General features: G+C 39.3%; 1 protein-coding gene across 5 annotated transcripts in view; it reads left to right on the top strand.

Moving 5' to 3' along the window:
* The first annotated feature begins 4,060 nt into the window (after positions 1 to 4,060).
* The window catches only part of LOC122996706 (membrane-associated phosphatidylinositol transfer protein 2-like), a 45,553-nt gene continuing 34,515 nt past the window's right edge, over positions 4,061 to 15,098 (top strand). For all 5 annotated transcript variants that reach the window (XM_044372345.1, XM_044372326.1, XM_044372318.1 and 2 more), the window contains exon 1: positions 4,061 to 4,704. The gene's annotated coding sequence lies outside the window, so the exon portion shown is untranslated. The remainder of the gene's footprint in view (positions 4,705 to 15,098) is intronic.

The following is a 15,098-nucleotide window of genomic DNA, read 5'->3' as shown; positions in this document are numbered from 1 at the left end:
TTTTTTTGCAATACCAACGTTTAGGTGCACACCACCACCTACCGTACCGGAGTATGTAGAACAGGATCTAGTTTACATTAGTCTATAGTAATACATTAGTCTATAATACGGAAGAGGATCAGGGCCACATGTGAAAATGTATTTAAATTCAGAGATTAAAGTCAGAATTCAAGTAAAAACATTCAATCATCGGGTGTAAAGGAGACCTAATACTTTCTCCCACTCTATTAAAAAATACAATAGTTTAATCTGGACATTCAGTTGTTCACGGCAAAATGTTTGTATGTAAATTTGTGCTCAAAGGATTTCAAGTTTTACTTTATGGTCATGTATACAGCTTGTCTATTCTATACATATAAAATAGCAGTAGAAACGTAGTTTATTTACAATGAAGCAGTGAGGATGTAATTGTGTGTGCCAAGATATTATAGTCAGCATAAATGTATCCACATGTCAGGCAGTAACATCTTGAATATAAATGTGTAGCCCATGAGCACAGTATAATTGTTGTGCTGGTTAATCCCAGCTATATATGTACTACATCTGACATGTGGTGACTTTATGAGAATAGGTGATGATTGATAGTAATACTGGATAGTACAGTATGTGATATTGTTGTTTTTAAATGCATTGTTTTCTTTAAATAAGAGAAAATAACTTGGAGTGAAGCATGACTTATCAGACATTTCAGCCACAGAGGGACAGCAGAGAAGTGGATTTTGCTGCAGAAGTTGTTTGAGAAATTTCTTCTTGGACAATTTGATACTTTTTCTGACTCCCAAACTTGTCAGTCAGTTGTAAACATTGTGAACCCAAGCTGACGACAGCCTCCTTTACCCAGAAAGGAGAAAACCATACAGCCACTTCTCTAGTCAGCAGGGATATGTGTTTTATAATCAAGAGACTTTTTGAATGGAGTAACAATATGAAACTTGAGCATGATGGAATGAAATGAAATAATACCACTTCATCTGACAGTGAAGAAGGTAAGCTGTTTTATTTATTTACTTGTCATTCACCTTAACCACTGCTTTGCATCATTTAACACATTGTTATTTCTGTCCATCCCTGTGAGCAGTGCCAAACACTTGTGGAAGGAGTTGTAGCTTCTGCAAGATTCCTAAAAGGTTCAAATTAATGTAATAAAATTGTTGATGCCCATTTAACACTATAAATATATGCAATGAAAAATTGTTTTAATTATATGGAGAAGAAAAAATGGACTGTGATATAATGCTTCCTGTTCTCCCCCCTTGATAATGACTATAATTAGTAAATCAGGAAACTATGTAGGTCACAGGGAAAAGACAATCTCTCTGATGACCTGTGATGACATCTCTCTGATATTGCAGGTGGGAGATGTTTCTAATTACTTCAACTTTATCTTTAGTGCTCACATTGAAGCTGACCCCCATTCTGGTACAATATAACACTGATCATGTCATTCTTATGTCTATCTATCCATCCACCCATCTATCTATCTATCTATCTATCTATCTATCTATCTATCTATCTATCTATCTATCTATCTATCTATCTATCTATCTATCTATCTATCTATCCATCCATCCATCTATCTATCTATCCATCTATCTATCTATCTATCTATCCAGACAAGTGACAACATTTTGATAGAAATGCCAAAGCAGAAATATGGGTGCTGATTTTTCAAAAGTTTGCCATTTGTGCAGCATTGAAACATTTACAGTAAGTTGAGAAGGTGTGAGTATTCTGAAGCTTTTAGTTACAGGAAAGGCAGCCAATAAAAATCATTTCCTTGAAATGCGTGGGAAGTGAAACTAGTCAGTAGGCTCGCTTTGCTCTATTTAAGGTGCAGCAGCATTTCTACCTTTTTTGGTGAAAAAGCAGTGCAGGATGTTTCTCTACGAGACATAAAACACAATGACAAAATGTGCTGTGATGTAGACATCAGATATATCACCAAATATATAAACACAGTGAGTGTGCTGTGCACAACTTAGACAAGAATTTATTAGCAACTGGCAACAGTTGTTATACTTCATTGTTTGTTGTGAAAATGCAACCATAGACAGAGTATGAGTTTATGTTTTAGATATATGCAGAATTTACAGTTGGTGTAGTGGTACAGTAAAAGATTGGTAAGCTATGACATCCAATAAGTGATCTTATTGAGGCCCACAGACACTAATATAAATAAAAAACATATATTTTTTCTTTAATTTATTTCCCTCCAACTTAGTTCACATGATTAGACTGCATGATGAAGGCAATAACGACAGTGCCAAACAGAAGAGGTTGGTTGGTGAACGATGTTCTGCAGATTAACGTGGGTAAACTTAGTCAGCTCTTTCACTACATGTCAGACCAGTTTACATATTGACTGCTAAATGTAGCGTTGTAATTGTTTTAATGCATGATAATTCTGCAGAAATACGTAACTACTCGTGACAGGCCACCAGTTCAGACCATATAGTCCGTTGCCAGCAGGAGGCAGCCTACTATCGAAACTGCTCTACTGTGCGAGTCTGAGCTCCGTCACGCTAGCTGAAGGAAAGAAAAACACCGGAAGTTAAGCGACCCATCATCAGAATAAAATACTAATTGTTGTTTGGGTTTCTGTGCAGTATTTACACTAGTTATTTGTTTCATTTGAATGACCTCCTAATAGTCCTATATGAGAGCAACTGTAGGATTGGCACAATCTTGATATATATATCTGACCTGATATAGATAGTTTATGGATATATTACATGATATAGGAGATATTACACATTTAACACTATAATACCTGCTGCACCTTAAATTATACATATTTATTTAGTTTAAAATACAAAATGTGCAATACATTTTACTTATTACTATATATTTGAACAGGCTGTATATTCTGTACATAACCACATACTATATGTATACGATGCAGTAATGTCATTTTTTTTTTTTACCATTTAATTTTCATCTCAGTACTCCTTGCGCACTTCACTTTTTTGCACTACTTGCATATTGTTTACTGTTCACAGAAACGGTTTCACATAGACATTCCTTGTATACATTTCTGAAGATTGTTGTTTTGTTATTCTGCGTAAGTACACTGAGAGCCACTAAACCGGAGTCAAATTCCTTGTATGTGTAAACACACTTGGCCAATAAAGATGATTCAGTAACACTTTATAATAAGGGTACAAATAATATATTTAAGTAATGCTTAACTAAAGCATTAATCCTAATGATTTCATGCAGGATGTGTCACAAATTCCTGTTGCTTCTCCTTAAGAAATGATCAATTCACAATGAATTTATGTGATTAGTTTATACTTGCAGCAACATGTAGATGTTTGCATAAGACTATCGGTTTGATAAAAGAAAAAATAGAGACTGATCAAATGCATAGGTATAAAATGCCTTTTACTATAACTGGAATTCAACTAATTTGGTGGCATATCAATTATTATTAATTGACTATCTATAAAGTGTTAACTAATCACATGAAGTCAAAGTGACTTGATCATTTTTATTTAATGGTGAGCAACAGATATTCATGATACAACGTGCCTCAATTCATTCATGAAATCATCAAGACTCACACTTTAGTTAAGTATATTATTTGTCCCTTTATCATAGAATGTTACCGATGATTATGATTTCAGCGATTGTAACCTAACACCCCAAGCACGCAGCAATTCAGACTCTTATTGCGACATTTTCAGCGGAAACCTCACTGTACTCGGTTTAACTTGACAGTGTTTTGTGTCGTGTCGGGGCTGTGAAGTCTGAAGCCACACATCTCGGGAGGACGCTACACAGACAGCTGCGGACACCGCGGACGCGTAGTAGTTGTGTTTGTGCTGCTTTCTGTTGTCCGCTCGGAGGGGGACGCGGTCCACACATGCGCAGTAGATCAGCGTTTACAGGAAGACAGCGCGGACTGTCCGCGCGGTCTCAACAAACTGTACGCGGATGTCCGCACAGACACAGAGCCTACGCGTACACCCTCTGACGAAATTTACGTCACGCGAACCCTAGCGGACCCTCGCGGACGCGGAAAGTATAATTTCAGCTTTTTACGGAGTGACAACTTACGATGGCGAGCACTCTTCATCTGACTGCTCCTCGCGCTTCCCGCCTCTCTGGACGGAGGCGACCGTTGCTGGGCTGAGCTCGGAGCCGTTTTCGTTTCCCCCGCCCGTACTGAGCCGAGCCGAACCGAGCCGAGCCGTCAAACTCCTGCGAGGGGTAGCTCTGCTATTCAAGGACATTTTAACGTTACCATAGCTACCTTGGCCTTTTCCTGTCGATTGAGGAAATCCAGCGTGCGGTTCTCCGGCGCAATGATGTGGCCAAATTTTGTAAACAAGTGCAGAAACTGCGGTTGATATAATGTGACACACTCCTGGGCTGATGATGATGATGATGATGTTTCTCTACGTATCATCTTTACATGTCGTACCCGCACCCCCTTCCTCCGCTGAAGGGCCGAACAAGACAGACGGCGACGTAAAGGAAACCAGCTGCTGACTTCAGATGCGTTCATCTCAATTATGGCATCGTTTCTAGACCTCGTCAAGTCGGCGGCCGCTTCATGCTGAGAAGAACACCCGCGTTTTACTGGTGAAAAGTAGTGAGTGACCCCAAAAAAACGCGGAGAAAGGCGGATGAACTTTGATTTGCCGGAGTGCTGGAGCGCGCTGAGGCCAGAGGTGCATCGCTGGTGTGCATCAGGTCCAGGTATGTGATGAGCATTGCAAGCTATCAATTTGTCATTACCGTGCTGCCATGTTGCTAGGTAACTAACAGCCTGTGGGTTTACTGTAGTTCAAATTTTATCATCCCCCCCCACTTTTCACAGATGCAACGTCACGTTTACTTAAAATTAAATCATTAAAATTTACTTAAATCAGATTTTACAACGTTTTTAAAGCCCCCTCTCCACTCAAAAATGTGTTTTTCTTCTTGTTCTTGCAGTTGGATGTTTGAGCTTCACTGTGCAGAATGATGTATGTGCAGAGTTTGACACTAGAAGGCTGTTTTCACATTTATGTGCTGAAAGTGGAAAGTTTCTCTGTGCTCATTGAAAATCCATTTTTAAAGGGTGGGCCTACGAGCATGATTTGTGACATCACAACTAGTTTGGAGCCAGTTCTGGTCCAATATTTAACTTAAGCAAGTGTGATGTTGAAGCCTGCTGTGCACAAACACTGAGAATAGACTTTACAGTGAAGTAGGAGACATCTTGTGTCCAGCAGTTAAACTTCTGATATGAAAAATATTGACATATTCATAGATTCTGGATTTTTTTAATGAGGGAAAAGGAGTCATTTTAAGGATTTTAACAAGATAATTTAACATTCTTTGTGGAAAAACCATATTATACTCACATTATTATTCAGAGTAATTTATATACATCTTAAAACATGTCTGGAGGGGATCAATAAGGCCCTGTGCTGTTGTAACTCGCCAATACATTTGTCTAGACTAACTTTGTCTTCTTCCTTTGGCACTCAGAAGTGCAGCATATTTCTCTGCGCTCATGCCATGGCCCCTACTGTGGCTGTCACACAGGCATGCGTGTTAAAACAGATGAAATGTTAGTCTTCCTGTTGCGGCTGTAAGCTTTTTCTGGTGTTATTATACACTGTCTGCAATAGCATATTAAAATAGAAACCACAGGAGTACACAGAGTGAATTTTTCAGCCTTCAGGGTTCGGTGTGTGCTTTTCACAGAGACATTTTCCAGTAATACTCAGGTGTGAGAATTTATTTAAGACTCAGCTTCAAATTACAGTATGTTGACTTCTCATGGTTTTGTTAGGTTCACTGTTTGAAGGGAAGGAAAGCTCAAATCTTTACACCTGAAAGTTGCATTCTGCCTGTTTCAATCTTGACTAAAACCCTACATGCCACGTGCTTGTTTTTGCGTCCCCTTTGCCCATTCCTACTCCAATTTGACTCCATGAGTTTCAGCATCAAGAGTCACTCCTCTTGACTCAGCAGGGCCCGAGTGACTCATTGAGGCAACGCTGAGGCGCCTGTGGTCCAGATGATTGCTCTGCCAGGAGTGCAGGAGCTGTGACCCTCTGCTTTATTTCCAACATCAGTACATCTTTGACTTAGCAATGCAACCCAAGTCTAGTTTTTGAGACCTATATGTATGTGCTGCTCAATATGAGAACAAGATCTGGCCTGCGCATGGCTGTCAGAGAAAGAAATACAAGATTCACATACCAGGATAAGTTATTGTGTTGTTTCTGAGCCTGAAGAATATTGTACTGATGTGCACACAGAGGGTGTAATTCCTCCTTGACATGTTGAAACCTGCATCCTGCCTCCTTGAAGTCATAACGGTTGTGAGCGTTGTTGTGTAATCGGCTCAGCATCAGCTGCTCTGTGATCTTAATGATTTCATTGGCTTTGTCATGTTTTTTGAAGTTACATGACAACAGAAACGGGGGCGGTGAAGCCCATTACAAGTGCGATTTGTATTAGATCTCGTGCCGTCTTCCCTGCACTGATTATCGGCAGTCTGTTCTTTTTTCTGCACACGCTGTTCTCTTCTGAGTCGCAGTTTGGTTTTTACTTTTAGACAGACTCATTACTTATGTTCCTCATTTCTGATCTGAAAAACATGAATAACTGCTCCTGTAGCTGATTTTAACGATTACCACGCAAAAGTGCCGCAGCAGGACATTTTCTCATGCCGTTCATTTATGTCATGAGGAAGTAAAGTCCAAATATATTTTGCTGATGCTAAAGAGCTGCTCTGATAATTAAAGGGCAGTCTGCTTGAACTTACGGCATCAGCATCACAGATGACCCAGCATTCAAATTTTCCTCATTCCTCGAGATATTTGCCTAACCAGTTTTCTAATGGGGGAGTTCCCCCCCCCCCCAAACACAAACACACATTAGAGGTACATGAGCAGTGCTTTGTTGACAATGCAAACAGTGTCTCTTTTTTTGTCCCACTTTTTGCCGTTGGTGTTGAAATGTAACTCTTACATTTGAAATTTTAAGTAAAATTAAAGAGGCACCATAGTTTTCATTCCCTTTCAGTTAAATATTGATCTAACATATTAGCAGTAATTATGCTACATGTGTCAAAATGTTTACGAGGAAAAGAACGGTCCTTTGTCAAATCACGTTACGTGGGCAGGGTGTGTCCAGTAACATGCAAGGCTCATATTTTGTATGTAATTTAATAAGATTTTATATTTATTGCTCACATTCTGAACACAAAATCATATTACTATGTTAGTTTGTACTTAATGTTTTGTTTTGTTTTATCAGAGCAGATTAAAGTACAATTGGTGTAACAGAACTGCACAGACTTGTTGCAGCCATGTACAGTTTTCATGTTTGTCTTTTGGATAGTTTAAACTTTGCAAATTGTATTGGCAGCACTCTCTTAGTTTAATGTGTAGCTGATATTTTACAAAATCTTTACGTAAATTGCTTGTTGTTTTCTAATCATTTACACCTACAGCAACTTGTTGCCTAGTGGTGTTATTGTTGTTTTGAGTAACTTTGAGCTAAGCTGAATAAAACTAGGTTGATGCTTAATGCAATTTAGAACGAGTGAAAATCTAAAGTTTAATTTATTTTAACACATTTCAAATATTCATTGAGTTTAAAGATTGCATGAGTTATTTCTTGAAAGATTTGAATTGTAGCTTTGGGATTTCAAATGTATTCGCAGCTGTGTTCCTGTTGAGGTTTGACACAGTCAAGCTCTGAAGTTGTTTGAGTTTCGTGGTTCAACCACACATGGAGTTTCTGTTTTTAATCAGTTATTAAAATTTTTCTGTGGCGGAGCATTTCATGTCTGAGGAGGGTTATGTTTTAATGCATCTACATTACGCCAAAGAATCTTACAAGAAGACAGTAATTGAGAAACTGAAGGCTGTCTCAGCTTTCAGTCTCACTTAACACACCAGACAAACAGATGCAGTATCAGACAACTAATGGACCTAAGAGTGGAGGTAATCATGAATCAGTCAATTGTGTGTACAGTTGTATTTTTACTTGAGGTGGGTGAAATTTTTTTTGTGTTTCCTGATCATCACATTTGTTGAAAGCAGATCTGATGCTGTTTTTAAGCCAACACAAAAAGCAAAAGTGTAAACACCTGCCATGACCTTTTTTTTTTTTTTTTTTGGATAAATGAGGATAATAATTTCTAACCGCATCCAGATACTATGCTAATGTCCGCACATTTGTGTCAGTCAGGTCTCTTTCCTAAGACTAAAATTATTCCACTAATGTTATACAATTACAGGAGTGCCTGACAGCCTCCTGATGGTCAGGAGGAAGACGCTGTGAGAATATGTAAATACATGCTGTACGTCTGAGTGACTATGGAGTGGAAAATTCCTGACAGAGGAGCTTGAAGCTTGCGAGCATGTGTCCCAGTCTTGTTCAAGTATTCATAGCCCTGCGTGGAATCTCGGTTAGTATTTTTTTTTCTTCGTCGTCTTCTTACATCTGACGGCTCTTCTGTTTTCCTACCGCAACCCCTCCGCTTGCTTATGCAGAATAAGTCAATAATCCTGACGTTGTAAGAATACAGGTGACAGACATGTGCACAGTCATTGAGTAATAACATTTTAGCTGAGAAAACACAATCAAGATGCACTTCCTGTTAGTTAAAGTTTGAATGACGTATGCAGCTGCTCACCACATCTATGTTTGTACTATTTCAGCTGATCATCAGATTAGATTGCTGACACAGGAAGAGCAGAGAAACATCAGGTACAAGCACAGTAAAATAAGGCAAATTAAGCATTTAGAGGAGAGTTAACAAGGTGGTAAATGAGGTTGAAGCTTCAGCTTGGTGTGGCTTCGGCTACTGTGACATACATGTGTATTAGTTTGTGTCATTTCTTCATGATATGTAATTCACTTTAGTTATTGAAGCAGAGGAGTATAGTCTTGGCTCTTTGCTCAGACCAGACTGTGGACTATTTTGGAAGCCTGTTGCATGCTGATCTCCTGCGTCTTGTATCCCACCCACCATTTAGCTATACACAATCACCATCACTCCCACCCAAGACAAGGTGGCAGTAAAGTCTAACTGATAAAGTGCTAGTTTCAATGATGGAGCAGCTTGATTTCTCATACTAGATGCAATTTGTTTCTGTTGTTTCATTAGCCATTAGTGTCCTGTGATTGCTTTGTTAGGATATTAGAAAAGTCAATTTATTCCACAGCTTGGCATGTAACGTGGGACTGCAATTGTTTAAAATGAGCGTGTAGGTATTAAACTGGATTCACAACAAGCCCTTCATGTTATCTTGGACTGTAGAGTCTAAATAATTTTTTTTTTCCAGGAGCTGATAACTCCCGGTAACAAAGGCTCATGTCTTGTTGGTGTCATTTCCTTGACAGTCAACAGAGACAGATTTTTATGGGCCCTGACAGCACTAGAGGGGATTTTAACAACTTCTGGGTGCATTTTCTGGTTAAGAACTTTTACCACCACTTTTAACACCACGCTGTGATGAAATAAAGTATTTAATCATCAACAAAGCAGCTTTGTAAAATCTCCTTTAGTCTTTTTTTTTTTTTTTTGTCTGTCAAGGTCATGACTCAGTTAGCTTGTTTGGTTAGCAGCACTAGACCAGGAAGTGGCACTACTGTAGGTAAACGGTTGTTCAAGGTTGTCCTCTCAGATATGTGCAACTCTGTTGACTGTTAATGTATGACAGATCGGTTTTCAGGCATAAGTGTTTTTCCTAGAATACATATGATTTGAATAATCAGGAAGGGAGATAAGATTATACACAACATGTGACTGTTAAGGCTAGAATATTCCATTCAAATGAATCGTGTGGGTCTCCAGCACTCAGCTCAAACGTCTGCTATGGAATTAGATCATGATGATGGATAGATGAGGAAAATTACTTCCTGTTTGTTTTTCAGTGCACGCTGTAGGGCTTATACTGCTATTGTCGTGCAGTGTACACAGGCTCTAGGAGTAATTTAAGAATCTGAATATTGACATGATAAAAGAAACCTATTGATATCTAAAAGTAAAGCAAAACCTACCATTTCATAACCATAATCTGCATAAGAAGTTGGGACATAAGTTCATGATATTTAAGGACACAGCTTAGTATTTGTGGGTGTGGGTGGATTTTTTCTTACCTGAATCGAGGGTTTAAGGGCTAGAAACAAAATTGACAGCATAAAATGTTACCTGCTATACTGTTATTGGTAACAATATTTATAGATAGCAGCACATCTTTAAAATTAGGTATGCACTCTTGATTTTTGATATACATATCTTCCAATCCTGTTGATATGTTAGGTGTCATATGCTGTGAAGAGCGTGAAGCGTGAGTCATGATTTGGGGCTTTTTAGATGAAATTGACTTGACTAGTCTGAGTGATCAGGTCATGACCCTTCTTTGTGGAAAACGGGATTGTATGTTTTGCATTATCAGTATCCTCCATCAGCTCGTTCATAAGAAATGACAATCTTGAATTTAGAGTGAATGTTTGACAAACTTTGATGGTTGGAGGATTGATTGGTTCATCCCTATTTAAGTGATTGAAAAGTTTCCCAAAGGAACTTTAAACACTTTCACTACCCAGTAACATTTTGTAGGAGTCAAAGATTATAATGGGTGCCTTTTCAGTTGTTCAGGCACCCCAAGGAGTTTGAAGTGCATATTTTACAATTTATGATGTCCTCTTAGCGGAGTATAGGGACACGCTGCCAGCTGGCTGGTTAAATTTCTTTTAATTCATCTTGAGCGAACAATCAGGCATCATGACAGTATTTTAAACTAGCTTCCATCATGCACCTGGGCGCCAGCCAAGCACTGAATGGAACATTGTGTTTCCTCCGCACCTCGAGCTTCACAGAGTCTGTCCTTCTCCTCTCAACCCACCCTCCCACCTCAGCTCCCTTGAACAAAGCAGGTGATGCTAATGTTGGTGTTGAGCTGTTGACAGGGACAACAGGGGTACAACCTGTCCCCACGCATCCCTGATGAGCCAGCTGATGAATGGCACATCGCTGTTAATGCTCCTACAGTGGTGTTGTCTGGGAAATGAGACAGAGAGGAAGGGTTTGTGCAGGCCTGCATCATGTCTCCATCACTTCGGTCACCAAATTTTTTGGTGATGTGGGTGGACTCCAAAGAGCCACTGTATTTATTTTTCAACCGCCTTCTTGTGTCCCTATTTAATTTTATGGAGGAGAAATGAAGTCATGGGTGGGGTGGGGGCTTGTTTGGTGATATTCATCAGGCTTGTGCACATCACGAGTTGAAATCGAAGCTCTCTGACACACATCCTCTCTAACAGGAAAGTTCTTGGCTCATAAGCAGAGAGATGCAACAATATGTGTTTCCATGAGGCAAAGTCCTTCCAGTATATGATGAATTAGCTAATCTAATCTGCACGGAGCATAGTTTGCTGTGAAGTAGAAATGCTGCTTACACCACCCACTCATTGAGGAAAGTGCCGCTTAGAGCAATCTATTTTTTTTCTTATCTCTGTGCTATTTTGCTTCTTATCCCTGTGGTTTTTACTAATATATTCCTCACTGTGTGTGTTTCCTGTCATTATGGACTTTATATGTCATTTTATATTTGTTTGCATTTTGTTCTACCCCACCCCCAACCCTCGCAGTGCTTTCTGACTCACGAGGATCATGTAAAATGAAAGCGACAGCGCTGCTTCATGTCACTTTACCCACGCTACCCTTTCTTTTCCACTGGCCGCAGACACCTGATTTCTCGGCGGCTAAAAATACACTCCTTGAGACCCTGATTCCCCCCCCCCTTGCTGCCCCCTCACCTCTTTCCCTGGTGTTCAGGCTTTTATTAGGAAGTTTCTCTGCGTTATGCCCATTATTTGCTGAAAGGTTCCCATATGCCAGACAAAGCCCTGTGTCTCTATTCAGAGTGGTGTGTCTGTGTATGTGTGTGAGAGGAAGAGAAACGTCAAAATCCTTTATGGTATAAGACTGATAGAGAGTTTCTATTTTTTCTAGGCTCTGGCCCTGATAAGAAAATCCCAAGGTGATAAAGCCTGGTTTTCCACAGAACTGAAAACCTGACCCCAGCACCCATTGAAATGTTATCCAAAGTCAGAGGACCATGAGCATCTTTGAAAATGGCCTTTTATGGTCAGTATGAGAGACAGCTTCTGTCTTTGGTCGCCGGGTAGAACAGTTTTGGGAAGACTGCATTATTTGTGCTGCACAAGAGGGTTTGAGGTATTTCTCCAAAGGGCAGCAGATGGTCTCAGCTTTTCAAGAGCAGCTTTCTTTTCACCAACAGTTAATTTTCCTTGATGCATGTTGTCCTCTAAATTAACACAGGGCCTACTTACTGAACTGATGACTCAAATATTTTCAAACCAGAAACTTAAGGAGATCGGAGCTGATTTGCAGAAACATTTAAAAGTCTTTCACCCTTTTTTCCTCTTTAGTTTCTCACAGCTCCTCTTATATACTTTTTGTCATATTTTTGACTGGACCGCAACAGCGGTGTTGCAAAAGTGATGAAGTTACACCATCAGGCAGCTAAAGGTCACCGAATCTTAGTGTCCCAGAATGCATTTTGCACCAACCAACAACAAACAAGTGGATATTAATTAGATTAGATTGTATTTTTTGCAGAAGTGTTAATTTGTCACTTTATTAGGTTTTAATGTTTTTTCAAGTGAGAGTAGTGACATGATTACATACAGAAGAAGACTGTCATGTGACATTTACATGAGAGGAGAGGATCTGTGTGCCGTCACCAGTGGTACTAATAAAGCACTTCTGTGTTCATGGTAAATAAAATAAAAGCAATATAACAAATACATTTATGAATGCAAATTTTACACACATGAAACACACAGTATTAGGGTCATTTACACTTAGCATTAATGATTAATTTCATAGTTACTGCTTTAAAACTATTTGTCAGGTTGTGGGTAAGTGTAATAATATATAAAACATATAAAAAACAGCCTAAATCTTAACTCAACCCTTCTTACAACAGCATCATAGAGTCTACACCTAAAATCTGGTGCAGTGTATTTGAAGTATTTTTAATGTTTATCTTATGTGTACAACACCTTGAGTTACTACCACTGTATGAAATGTGCCATACAAATAAAGAAACTTAGATATAAACAAGCATCTTAAAAAAGCTGGCGGTATCTGATGGTAACCAGGCGACATACTAATGAAAAGCTCTGTAGCGTTCCATAGATGGTCTACCCATGTACGGGGTTCTGACCTAGTCTTGTTTCTGTTCCTCTGTTCTGCCAACAGTTTCAGATCTATTTTCCTCACAGCTGGAGCATGAGAATTTGGGGCACAAAGACTCTTTTTTTCCCCTCCAAGAATTTAATAAACTGAACAGGGGCTGCAACTAACAATTACTTTCATTACTGATTAATCGAGGAAATAATCAACAGGTAAATCGATTGGTTGTTTGCACCGTAAAATGGCAGAAAATAGTGAAAAAGCTGGATCACCGTTTCGTAAAGCTCAAGGTGACGTCCTCAAATGTCTTGTTTTGTCCACAACAGTCCACCATCCAAAGATATTCAGTTTACTGTCAGAGAAGACTAAAGAAACCAGAAAATATTCACATTTTAGGAAAATTTGGAAAATTCTCTCTTAGAAATGATTAATCGATTATCAAAATAGTTGGTGATTAATGTAACAGTTGGCAACTAATCGACTAATTGTTGCAGCTCTAAAACTGAATATCAGTTTTCTCCGTCTCTGAATCACTGCTAGATCTTTGAAAATGGAGCCATTGGTTGTGTACTCGGTTAATCTTAGACAGTTAAGTTACATCATAATTGCATTGGGCAGAGAGCATTTTTTAGATAGCAGGTTTATCTTGCAATTATGCTCAGTTGACGTACATTATTAGCTGTACAGAAAAATTACTTTTACACCAGCATGTAGCTCTGTGAAGCTGTACATCGCTGTTTTTAGACTTGTGCCTTAGCGAATGTCTATCACACCCACCACAGTTTTTTTTTATCCTGCATCCTGTAATATAGAGATTTGTCACCTTCATATATCACAGAAGCATATACTTCGGTTGACTATATAGTAGAATCAATGAGCGTTGCAGGCTGCTGAGGAGACAGAGAGAAGTGGAAATGAGCCGTGCTGAGGAAGAACAGAGACTGACAAAAGTGAAAGTGGAGACAGGAGAAAGAGCCCCGGTAGCGTCTGGTCTCTACTTTCCTCGTCACTCTGACTTCATCTCGGCAACCAATAAGGAAAGGGCCTTCTGTGTCTCCATGGCAACCCCCCCCCCCCTGTTCATGCAATGATGGAGAGGATAAAGGGGCAGGAAAGGGAATACATTTTGGCCTCGGGCGAAACATTTTTCTTCACAAGTTTGCGGTGGAGTATAATCCATTTCGTTTCCTTTCTTCGACATAGTTATGTCGAAAAAGTCGCCCCGCCGGTTGTCAGAGCGCTAATGAAGTTTCATTCAAATGTGGCAAACTACAGTTAGACTCAACGGACGGAGCATTGCGGTTTCTGTTTAGATTTTCTTTGCTTGATTTCATATGGTTCAACTATACTTTACAAATTAGCACGAAAATGCTGCTGTTTTGAATCTAAAATGCTTTAAATTGAAGTAGTTTGACAGGTTTGTCTCATTTTGCTCTGCTGGTTTCGTTGTTTATTCGTATCTAACTTCAGTTTCCGGATGTCAGAAAAGCATTATGTATTTAAACTTGTCATCTTTAAATATAGTAAGACAGTGTCAGCACAGATCTTGTTGAGTTACCACAAACTAGTTAATTTGTCAGTCAAATTAAACAGTTTATATATCTAATACATGTGAACCTATCTGGATTCTCACTTTAGTAACAAGTCTGGCTGTAGTTTTTCATGTAGTCAAATCCACTTTGCACTATTGAAATTGTGAGGGAGAGATTGCTAGTGGCAGTGATGCTGGAAAGCCATTAGTTGTTGTTCCTGGAAGCCTTTGTGCCAAGCTTTTGGGCTGTCAGTGGTGAGCAGCACTCAGCAACAGGCTCCACATTAGCGGGAGGGCCTTGATTTGAATCAGCATCTTGCTGCTTCCAAACACTCAGAGAGGGGTTGGTTGTGACGTTTGAGAGAGACTGTCTAAATCTAA

Source organism: Thunnus albacares, chromosome 2, assembly GCF_914725855.1.
Source record: "Thunnus albacares chromosome 2, fThuAlb1.1, whole genome shotgun sequence".
Classification (NCBI taxonomy): domain Eukaryota; kingdom Metazoa; phylum Chordata; class Actinopteri; order Scombriformes; family Scombridae; genus Thunnus; species Thunnus albacares.
This window is presented reverse-complemented; position numbering and strand designations above follow the sequence as displayed.